Source organism: Bison bison, unplaced genomic scaffold (genome assembly GCF_000754665.1).
Source record: "Bison bison bison isolate TAMUID 2011002044 unplaced genomic scaffold, Bison_UMD1.0 scf7180017864075, whole genome shotgun sequence".
Lineage (NCBI taxonomy): Eukaryota > Metazoa > Chordata > Mammalia > Artiodactyla > Bovidae > Bison > Bison bison.
Window position 1 is genome coordinate 380,488 of NW_011494647.1, and position 12,417 is coordinate 392,904.

The following is a 12,417-nucleotide window of genomic DNA, read 5'->3' on the forward strand; positions in this document are numbered from 1 at the left end:
AAACATGTATATTATCATATGTGAAACAGATTGCCAGTCTAGGTTCGATGCATGAGACAGGGTGCTCAGGGCTGGTGCACTGAGATGACCCGGAGGGATAGGATGGGGAGGGAGGTGGGAGGGGGTTCAGGATGGGGAACACATGTACATCCGTGGCTGATTCATGTCAGTGTATGGCAAAAACCACCACAATATTGTAAAGTAATTAGGCTCCAATTAAAACAAATAAAAAAAAATACTAGCGTATGATTCCCACTGTTAAATGGGTACTTTTCATGGAATAGTTTATAAAAATATTTAAACCAATCAAAGTGGCTTGAAACTCAACATTCAGAAAACTAAGATCATGGTGTTTGGTTCCATCACTTCATGGCAAAGAGATGGGGAACAAGTGGAAGCAGCAACAGGTTTTATTTTCTTGGGCTGCAAAATCACTGTGGGTGGTCACCACAGCCATGAAATTAAAAGACATTTGCTCCTTGGAAGGAAAGCTACGACAAACGTAAACAACATATTAAAAAGCAGAGACATTATTTTGCCGACAAAAGTATGTATGGTCAAAGCTGTGGTTTTGCCAGTAGTCACGTATGGATGTGAGAGTCAGACATAAAGAAAACTGAGAGCCAAACAATTGATACTTTTGAACCGTGGTGTTGGAGAAGACTCTTAAGAGTCCCTTGGACTGCAAGGAGATCAAATCAATCAATCTTAAAGGAAATAAACCCTGAATATTCATCGGAAGGACTGTTGCTGAAGCTGAAGCTCCAAACCTTTGGCCACCTGATGCAAAGAACTGACTCCTTAGAAAAGACCCTGATGCTGGGAAAGATTGAAGGCAAAAGGAGAAGGAGGCAGCAAAGGATGAGATGGTTAGGTAGCATCACTGACCCCAAGGACATAAGTCTGAGCAAACTCCAGGAGATAGTGAAGGACAAGGAAGCCTAGCATTATATAGTCCGCGGGGTCACAAAGAGTTGGACACAACTTAGCAACTGAACAATAACACAGCAACAAACGAATCGATATTTATATTCATTTGGAATGACCTTATAAATGTAAGTTTATATACTTATAAACTTACCTCCAGTGAACAGCTGATTATACTGCATTGTTTTGTGAGAATAGAACATATGAGACTCATCAGCAAAGAACTCTGAGGACGAGAGAGCGGATTTTACCAGGCTTGTCTATGTCTGCAAGACTAGATAAGCCTAGTTGTGGGTCAGGGACTTATTAGTCTAGACTCTTTTGGTAGCAAGTTATAGAAAATGCAATTCAAATTGGTATTTGAGCCAAGGAGAATTTATTGGCTCCTATCTGTGAAGCATCTAGGCCATATATCTGTGTATCATGGGATTAGAAACGAATCTTCTAATTTCAAAGGTGGGAATTAGAAAGATTCTTTTCCTTCTAGGTAAATGGGCCTTTTCACACAGAAATAGAATCACTTAATGTAGTACTCTTGCCTGGAAAATCCCATGGATGGAGGAGCCTGGTAGGCTGCAGTCCATGGGGTCGCTAAGAGTCTGACACGACTGAGCAACTTCACTTTCACTTTTCACTTTCATGCACTGGAGAAGGAAATGGCAACCCACTCCAGTGTTCTTGCCTGGAGAATCCCAGGGACAGGGGAGCCTGATGGGCTGCCGTCTATGGGGTCGCACAGAGTCGGACACGACTGAAACACGACTGAAGTGACTTAGCAGCAGTAGCAATGTAGATAAAACAAAAGCAAGCTTTAAGGCAACTACTTGTCTGTCTTAGATATAGTAAGAAACAAACTAAAGCATTTAGTTCAGCAAGGGTTAACAGATTCTCATCAATATGGCCAAGGAGATGGTATAAATGCCCTGATAGCCTATGGTCCTCCATCCTCAAAAAAGTTGGATCATTTTTTTTATCCTTATAAGATGAGGAAACACTTGTCTAGTCAGTGGCTCCCAGCAAGTGTAGTAGCAGAAGGACAGGCTGGTGTGTGTCTTTTATCTTGGGCTCCCAGAAGAGATGGACCCTCTTTTTTATGGCATCATCTTTGTATGAGTGAAGTAACTTAAGCACACCAAGTTTTGCCAAGGCATTTAGACAATGGTGAATGCTGAATGCATAAAATTACAAATCTTTTAAATATATAATTAAAAACTACCTGCATACTATCATTATATACATAGCAGTTGTACCTAAATTCAAATTGCAATGGTATTGTCAAGTTTTTGTCAAGTTGGACTAATCATCTTTTTATCAGTGGCCAAAAGCTTTTAACGATGCTGTTGAACTATTTATATATTAAAGATATTCTTTTTACAAAAAAATTTAAAGGGCTTCAAGGCCTAAGTTCTCAAACAAAGGGTCATTCTCTTCAATTCTCTGCTATCCTTTCCTCTGTGTTGATTCTTTCTCGGGCAGATTCTCTGTTTAATAAGCTAAGACTGCTGCTGCAGTGTTACATTTCATCCCCTCATTGTCCAACAGAGAAAGTCTTTCTTCCCCCAAATTGAAACAAAGTTCCTTCAGTTGAGTTACTGAATCCTCTTAGGTCATGAGCCTATCCCGAATTAATCAGTTCCCATGAGTGTCTAGGTTTTGATGATTCAGTTGGCCAGCCTGAGTCATATACCACCCACACCACACAGACTGGGAAAACCAGGGATTACTGAATCAATTGCTGTGTATTACACTATAGGCTTCCCAGCTCTAGACCAATTTAGACCCCACTTTAGACCGATTCCTTGCTTCAGAAATTTTTACTTGTACCATTCTCCTTCCTAAGACCTATTTCTTTTTGATTCAAAATTCTTCTGTTTACAAGACACAGAAAGCAAGTTATGGCCACTAAGGCCACACATAAAAAACACAACAAACCCACAGACAGTTGCTGGAAAGATCACTGGGTGTCTCTCAGGGTCAAAGGATAAGTTCAGTGCACCTGTGGAAGAGCAAGGAGAAAAAGAGTCCCTAGTATTTCAGATGCAGGATTGTATGGTATTTTCTCTTGAACAATGGTACCAATGTCACTCCATTCGAGTCTTTCAATCTCTCTCTCTGAGTTAAAAATATCCAGATTCTCAGAACAGAGCTTTTGATTAGCCCATCTTGTGTCAAATGTAAACCTCTGGATCATTTAGCCATTGCTGGGAGACTGAGCCACATAATACAACATGAAAAAAAAAAAATACTGTCATCTCTTTTTAAAGGTGGAAAATTATGTTTATGGAAATAAAAATTTCCAATGCTGCATAGCTAATAACAGCAAAGCCAGTTTCAGTTTAGTTCAGTTCAGTTGCTCAGTCGTGTCTGACTCTTTGTGACCCCATGAACCGTAGCACACCAGGCCTCCCTGTCCATCACCAACTCCGGAGTCCATCCAAACTCATGTCCATCAAGTCGATGATGCCATCCAACCATCTCATCCTCTGTTGTCCCCTTCTCCTGCCCTCAATCTTTCCCAGCATCAGGGTCTTTTCCAATGAGTCAGCTTTTTCCATGAGGTGGCCAAAGTATTGGAGTTTCAGCTTCAACATCAGTCCTTCCAATGAACACCCAGGACTGATCTCCTTTAGGATGGACTGGTTGGATCTCCCTGCAGTCCAAGGGACTCTCAAGAGTCTTCTGTGGGAGACATCCGCTTCCAGGACTACGGCCATCGCAACCCTCGACTCCGCAGGCCCGCGGAACTGGACCCGTCAGCAGAAGCTGACCCCGGGCCCTAGCGTCCCTGAGTCCCGGCTGCCCTCGCTCTGCCGCCCGCCTTCAGAACCAGACATGTTGGAGCATCTGAGCTCACTGCCCACGCAAATGGATTACAAGGGCCAGAAGCTAGCTGAACAGATGTTTCAGGGAATTATCCTTTTTTCTGTAATAGTTGGATTTATCTACGGGTACCTGGCTGAACAGTTCGGGTGGACTGTCTATATAGTTATGGCTGGATTTGCTTTTTCGTGTTTGCTGACACTTCCCCCCATGGCCCATTTATCGCCGGCACCCCTTCAAGTGGTTACCTGTTCAAGACTCAAGCACAGAAGACAAGAAACCAGGGGAACGAAAAGTTAAGAGACATGCTAAAAATAATTGATCGGGGTTTTCATGATTCAGCTTTACTGTTGTACCTGCTTTTGTTTTGTGTGACATGAGCTAAATTGTTTTCATATATAAAAAACATAAGCTAAAAACCACCACCAAAAAAAAAAAAAGAGTCTTCTCCAACACAACAGTTCAAAAGGGAGTTTAGTTCTGATTAAATGTTATTATTAATACTCTGTATATAGTATCATGCCTGTTAAACTAGCTATAATGGTATTCTAAGCCTATTCATTGTTGAATGTGATGATTCTATTTTTACATTTCAGTGCCCTCTTTGTTTGTGTTTTATTAATTCCTTTATTTTAATCAGGCCACATTTAAAAATTCTAGTCGTTCTCAACAAGGCAGTGTCTTCAGGGAATGAGTACGGGCTGGTGTCAGGATTAAAAATGGGATGTGTTCATCAGAGGCCAACTCACCCTTGGACAGTTATCCCTTCTCTTTCAGTGAGTGTTTCTTTCTGAGAGTTCTTTCCTTCTCACTTGTAGAACTTTGAGTTTAGATTTTTTTTTTTTTTTTTAAAGAAAGAATTCTCTTATCATACCACCCTACCGCCATGAACATCCATGATTTGAAAATCCAAATTCTAATAGTTTCTACTCACAATATGTGGAAAGATGAGTCAGAAGCACATTTCACAGTAAGAATGAAATGTGGCAGAACTAGATAGGAAACAGCTGATGATGGTGACACAGTTCTGTGAGAGCTACGGGGCTGCTTCCTTTGCCAGTTCTGGACACCAGACATTTGACTATCAGCGGCTTTTGACTTCATACTGATATTGCTAGTTGATATTACAGGTCAGGTCATTTTCTAAAATACTTTTTGGAAGTTATAAAATATATATTCAATCAGCAAAACTTATTTTAGAAGCATACCTATATATCTATGAAACAAGTTAAATTTTACACAACGTTGTTTTGTATGTTTATTTTTTAGGACGTGATTCTAAGTTTAGCTTCTTAGCCTCTTTACTAAAGAAGAGTTAAAGTGTTTATGGTGGCCCTATCTGACTTTTCTTCTTTCACTGTTCTTTTTTACAGATGGGTTTCTCCTGATTTCAGGCAGCTCTCATCCCACACAGTTCATGCTGGGTTAGTCACTTCTTACCATTAGGGAATATTACAGTCCATAAGATTCAGGGCCTCTCAGCTGACAGTTGTTCATATTTCACTACTAAGGCCAGAGTCCTTATCGTTATCTAAACATTCTGGGAGCTTCCCATTGCCATTGCTGTTTCCATTTTCTGCTTGGTCCCTTTGATCTGTATAACTGAATAAAACCATTTCCAGGCATGGGATAGCTTAAGAAAAGCCTCCTTTCTACAGAAATAAAACAACTCTGGCATACTATGCTATGCTAACTCACTTCAGTCGTTTCCGACCCTGTGTGACCCCATAGACGGCAGCCCACCAGGCTCCCCCGTCCCTGGGATTCTCCAGGCAAGAACACTGGAGTGGGCTGCCATTTCCTTCTCCAATGCATGAAAGTGAAAAGTGAAAGTGAAGTCGCTCAGTTGTGTCTGACTCTTAGCGAACCGATGGATTGTAGCCTAACAGGCTCCTCCGTCCATGGGATTTTCCAAGCAAGAGTACTGGAGTGGGCATAGTATCATCTAATATTCCCTTTAACTCCTTGATTTCCTTCTTTCCCCCTTGTTTCCTCCCTCCCTGGCTATACGGACAAGTGGAGCCTTGTTGCTCGAAGCTTCTCAGGTCAGCGTCGGTGTAGGTTACAAAAGCATATGTTGATGCGGCCTTCAGAGAGTACTGGGAGCCAAGAAACTCACCAGAAGATGTTGTGATACACCCCTCTAATGTTTGACCCTATCGCAGGAAAACTGGCTCCAAGGAGAGTAGGGCCATGTGCATGAGATAACTTTCCTTTTCTGTACTGGAAAGTCATCAGGAAAATTATAACAGATTAGCATCTGACAGTCTGCAGAGCATTTCTACATGCATTATCTCCTTTAATCCTCACAACTCTGAGGTGTTATTATGATTCCCCCTTTTCAGAGGAGGCTCAGAGTTAGGTACTCAGAGCCAGCATTGTGTCTGGATCGAGATCATTTAGCTCGGGATCTCATCTCTTTCCCTGATGCTTCATGGCTGTACCAGAAAAGGGTGCAGTTTTTGTGCCTTTCTAACACAGAAACATAACTTGCATTGGCTTTGTGTGAGTATCCTGAGAACAGGTCTGCTAAACAATTCCCTTAAAGAGAGACCTGACAGGCAAGAAGGGGATCAACTATAGGGCAAATGAAGGAAACTTGCTTTAGATAAAGGATTGAAAATAAACTGTAGATGAAGATCAAATTAAGCTTCCCAGGTGGTACTAGTGGTAAAGAATCTGCCTGCCAATGCAGGAGATTCCAGAGATACAGTTTGGAGCCCTGGGCTGGGAAGACCAAGTGATCAGGAATGGGACAAAGAGGTGCTATTTTTTTTTTTTTTTTTCCTGTAATCAAGGAATCCACACAACTTGTACTTTCTCTAACAAATAGAAGCAAACAAATTGCATTCTTTTGCATGAGAATATTCTGTGTATTCAAAAATCATAAAATCAATATTTTAAAAAGAGTTGAAATATTACATGTGTTGAAAAAAATCTTGAAATTCTCTAGAATAAGTCAGCTAGCCGAGGCTATGAGTAGCAAAGTTAAAACAGAACGGAAGGCTTTTCTTGCTAAGAGAAACTGCTGCAGCAGCCAGAGAAGCCCCTTCAACATGGGGCTTGGAAGGAAAGGAAGCCTTTCCTTTCTTTCCTATTGTGAAAGGAAGCCCGGTCTGTGCTTGTCTTAGGTGATGAAGGAAGAGACCGGCTAAGGCTTTTCCTCCCTCTAAGGTTTTTGATTCTATAGAGGTGAAATGCATTCTGGACATTTGAAGACAAGCCTAAAATATGGAAAGCAGCCAAGGCTCCTTTTCTCAGTGTGACAATGTTGCTGACACACAGCTGGAGACTGATTTATAAGGAAAGTCTTTAACAAACTACAACACATATGGATATTACGTAGTTCCTTTACCCTGCATAAAACAAAGTGATAAATGGTGTGTGAATTTTAAAGACATAATTTCTCCAATAAAAACTCTAAAACATGGGAGTTAAAATATCTAGTGATTCTCTCATTTCAAATTTACAAGGTGACTCATGGAAGAGGATTGAAAAAACTTAGTAGAAGTCTATTAGTCTCTTATTTAATGCTAGTCTTATATCACCATTTTCGTGCCTCACATTTATAAAATGCACTGTGATTTTCCTTAGAAGACTAAGGTGGGTTGGATTTATCACCAGGCTACCCGCTCTGCATGTCTATGATATCCAATTTTTATTGTTCACAATTGAATTAGGATGATTTAAAGCAGACCAAATCAGAAGCAGATCCTTAATCTATAAATCTTTGAAATTTATGGAAGAAAGTCAAGAAGACCAAATCAAGAGAAAGGTCGAGGAATACGCCAAAGTTTTATATGGCATCTGTCAACAAGACATCTAAGGTAACTCAATTATCTCCAGTTCACACAATTCTTCTTTGGACATTTCAGTTTGAAATTTTATCCCCTTGGGAGTCTAAGTAGCCAGCCTGGCATCAAGGTCTAGACCAAGGCTTGGTATAACCAGAATCAGCCCACTGTCTGCTTTTATGAATAAAGTTTTATTGGAACACAGCCAAGCCCATTTGTATTGTTTATGGCTGTTCTCACATCAGAATGGTAGAATTGAGTAGTTATAACAGTCTGACCTGAAAACCTGAAAATATTTACTGATTGGCCTAAGTCTAGTCCCATTTATGCAAGTGTCATAAGGCTATAAAAGGGACTTTTTCCTTCCTATTCTTTGATTTACAGCAATTTATTTATTTATTTTTTCAATTGCATATCTATTATTTGGAAATTCATCAGATCTGGCTGTAGACCAGATTTTGTTCTTTACATTCAAATGACCATTTGACCTGGCAGACATTTCTCAGTCTGTGATTTCTCTATTTTACCATTTAAAAGTACTTTCAATAGAAAGATTACAAAATCATTTCTTGGACTTCCTTGGTGGCACAGTGGATAAGAATCCACCTGCCAATGCAGAGGACACAGGTTCAATCCCTGGTCTGGGAAGATCCCACATGGCATGGAACAACTCAAACCATGCACCACAACCACTGAACCTGTGCTCTAGAGCCCGGGAACCACGTGGAGCAGTAGCCCCTACTCACTGCAACTAGAGAAAGCCCGAGCACAGCAACAAAGACCCAGCCCAGCCAAAAATAAAATAAGTAAGTAAAAAGTTTAAAAAGGCATTTCTTGGCTACTTAGCTAGCTTTACAGATTGTTGTAGGTCCTGATAATATCCACAGAAATCTCCAAGTGATTTTTTCAATGACACTAGATCACTAAGTGTCCATGGCTCTCCTCTCACTCCCCACCCCCACTCTCATGTCTCCAGTGGTCAGAGTGCATGGTCCTGGACAAAAATATGCAGGAGACACATAGAGCCCTTTCAGACAAAACAGCTTTAATTTTCACAGTTTTCCTTATTGCAGAAATTGAGATTCCTATAAGGAAATAACACTCTCTTTAGTGTGTTTGAGTTGAAATCCTAAAACTATAAAGCTTCCTGCAAACAGTCTGCTCATAAATCCTTTTAAGCATGCAGCCCTTAACACAAGTCCCTACTAAATTAAATATCAAGCAGAGCTAGGAAAGGACTGGTAGGTACACTTGATTATTTTATAAGGTTGAGGGAGAGAAAGTGGGGCAGGAGTTTGAAACTATGATTGCTGCTTCTCCCTTGTCATTTTCCTCATCTCCTGAAGAATCATAAGAAACTCCGTTTCCCTGGCCGTTCGTGTTCACTGTTTTCCTCGGCTCTGACACCAGTGCCAAAAGGACTTACCCAGAGGACAGGGGAAGGCAGGGTAGTTTTCCTCTTTATTGTTGAGATTCTTCCTTTCAACAAAGAATAGCTGTCTTTGGGGCACTTCACCACATCACCTGAAGCAATAAAACAATTCACTAGTGACTCAACAACTTGTAAATTTCTCTCCTCTATATCTCAACTCTCAATAACTTTGCAAGTCAGAAGTGAAATTCTCCAAATACCCCCTCCTCCTAATATGACAGAGGAAAATAAAAATCATAGTATCCAAAGAGAACTAGAAGCATGAGTATATTTCGCAACACAAGGGAGGCACTTGGGTTTTTCGGACAGTGTGCAATCATTGAGTTCTACTCCTTGAGTTGTCTTTGCCTAGTTATATGTCCTGAAGGAGCCCTTTCATATCAATAGGTTTGTACATGTGAAAAAGGAGAGATCAGGGTTGGATTTTTAAAGTCTGTCTGGCATGTATATTCAGATTATATTCAGATTCTGAACTGTGAGGGCTGTCAACCTCTGAAACAGGTTTTTAGAGAACGGCAGTCTTGGAAAATTTATTGTCCTATGTCATCTTCCTCCTGGTCCTAAATAAGCCTATTTAGAACTTGCAGTGAGAAAGTACAAATCCTTGAATACCCTTGATAAGATAAATGGTCCTTCTGTTTGAAAGGTTGTGCTTCTTGACCCAATGTGTATCTTTGGCAGGTGCCCAAGTAGAATGATGAGAAAAAGAGGAAGTTGCTGCCTTTCCCACCAGAGCAGCTGAAACCATCGTGACCCTTGGAGATGGCTTTCGCATACTAAAGGGGATTTTAGCATTTTACATATTGTCTCATCTAGAGCCAAGGGAACAGACAGTAAGTTAAGTAGCTTCCTACCTAGGCCTATAATTTTATGATTTTCTTAAGTCTACAATTGAAACCTTGATAAGCACACATTTTTATTGAGATGAATCTTGCCTTAAGAGCTGCAGGTGGGACATAGTTTATTAAGAGACTCTCTATTAAGAAACATGTAATCCTCCCTTAGTTTTTATACAAAAAAATCTTGACAGTGACATTGTAGTATTTGACCTTAATAACTGCACCTGGAATCATTCACTAAGAACACCAGAGGAATTTTGCCAACAAATTTAGCTCTGCACATTAACAATAAATGATTCTGAAATCACATTCATCTGCACTTTTTAGGAGGTTCTAAAGCAGCTCAGTTAGCTTGATGAATTAGTTCTTTCTCTGAAATGGGAAATCATATAACTTATTATTAGCACATTTTATGGAAATGACAGTAATCCAAATTGTTAGTAATTTAAGATGCATATTTCAGAAGTGCATGATTTAATTCAGTGAAATGGATGAGATTAAGAGTAAATTTCCTCCCACTTCTTGTCATGAAATACAGTACATGGAGGTGTTATAATGCATGGGAGGTAGATTTGGTAACACAGCATACTTAGGGATTTAAATCAAAGGATGTCTTTCTCTGGCATTCCACTCAGGGGTCCTATGTAGAAGGAGACTGCTGCCTGCCTGTGGAAACCAGTGATTCTTCTGCAATCTTTCTAAGTCTACAAGCACTTGGAATGCATCAACCTTGAGACTATCCAGGAAAGAAATATCTGTTGAGGAACAGGAAGAAAAAGAAAGAAAAGCCATATTGTTCAAGCCCTAAAAAAATGCATAAACCTTTTCTTCTTACATCTTGTACCCCAATATATGAGTAAGAGATTTAAGGTCAATCTTTTAAGAGGTCGAAATCAGAGTTTCAACCTGGCTGCTTCACTTAGGAGAAAGTTATTCATCTTCACTGCTCCGCCCTAGGTCAGGACCCTTGACATTTTCACCTGGAAAAGTATTGCAATAGCCCTGTAACTGATTCCTTTGCAACCAGTTCTGCCTCCGGCCCATCTGCTTCCCATATTGTTCACAGAGTCATCTTGTTGAAATAGAATTTAGATCCAATCACTCCCACGCTTAAAAATCCTTCAGTGTCTCCCATAACCCATAACCATCACAATGAAATCCAGATTAGTCAATAGTGGAGCCAGGCTCCTTCCACGTGATCTGGTCTCCCAGAGGGATGCTCAGCTCCGGTCCAATCAATCTATGTGCAGTCTCTCAAATGGTTCCTGTTCTCATGCCCTTGACTTTCTGCACATGCCATTCACTTCTTGTTTGAGCTGAAACTGCAAGGATGAGAAATGACAGCCAACTTTCTTGGGCACTTAATTATGAGCCAGATAGAATTCTGAGGGGCTTGCATTTATTAGAGTCAGATAGACTTCTGAGGGGCTTGCATTTATTAGAGCCAGATACAATTCTGAGGGGCTTGCATTTATTAAGGCATCAGTACACTCAGCAACAGCACGAGTAAGTACTCTTATTATCCTTGCTTTATAAAGGAGGGACCAGGAGCATAGATCAATTAAATAACTTGCCTGAGGTTACACAGGGAGGAAGAGTCAGATCTGGGACTCCTCACCACATGCTTAGGACCACAGTGCTCTGCTGCCTCTGGGTCTCAGGAAGCATTTATTCATACTTCACCTTTCAGATCAGGGATATTTTGCTGGGATGTTCCCATTATATCCCCAATCTGAAGACAGTATTGTGTATCTGTGCTTTGTATCCCATCTCCCTGTTATGTCATATAACTTGCTAAATTCCAGGAGAGGCAGGCATCTTGACAGTGTCTTCTGCCTTTTTATACTTAGTGCTTCATAAGTATTTGTGGAATGGAGAAAAAATCATTGTTTCCTCTCGTAAATTATTTCCTTTTAAGATTGTCTATATTTCATGGGCTTTCCAGGTGGCAAAGTGGTAAAGAATCCATCTGCCAATGCTGGAGATGCAAAAGACATGGGTTTGATCCCTGGGCCGGGAAGTAGGAAATGGCAACCGACTCCAGTATTTTTACCTGGAAAATCCATGGACAGAGAAGCCTGGTGGGCTACAGTCTGTGGTGGTGTGAAGAGTCGGACACAATTGAGCACACACATACACATATTTCTAGTGAATAAATTAGCCTCTAGCAGCCAGGAGGTACTCAGTAAATGTCAGGTGATGAAAGAACAAATGAGTTTATGGCCTATTTCTTGGTGCCCCTAGGAAGTAGGAGATCAGCTTCCATAAAAAATGCCATAAAAAAGTTCTCTTAATTTTCTTTATCATGTTTTTGGCCACTCCCTTAATTATAAATACCCCTACTCCATGCAACTATGAACTGTAAAGAAAAATTTCTATGATGTAGAAACAAGAAACTTCTCTTGTGTTACCTTTGACTTATAGAGTACAGCAAATTGACTTTTAACACAAAAATAAAAAATTACAACAAAATGCTTTCAAGATTACTATTTGCTATAGCAATAAAAGTGAAGGGAATGCCTACTATATGCTGGGTCCTAGTGTAATCACTTTATATGATTTTATTTAGTTCCTAGCACTTTTAGGATAAACATTACTCCCATTT

General features: G+C 40.3%; 1 pseudogene across 1 annotated transcript; it reads left to right on the top strand.

Annotated features, from left to right (window-relative positions):
• Positions 1–3,623: 3,623 nt before the first annotated feature.
• LOC104986814 lies at positions 3,624–4,187 on the top strand (annotated as a pseudogene). The gene has a single exon (XR_825073.1). The product of XR_825073.1 is annotated as a signal peptidase complex subunit 1 pseudogene (transcript).
• Positions 4,188–12,417: the final 8,230 nt, after the last annotated feature.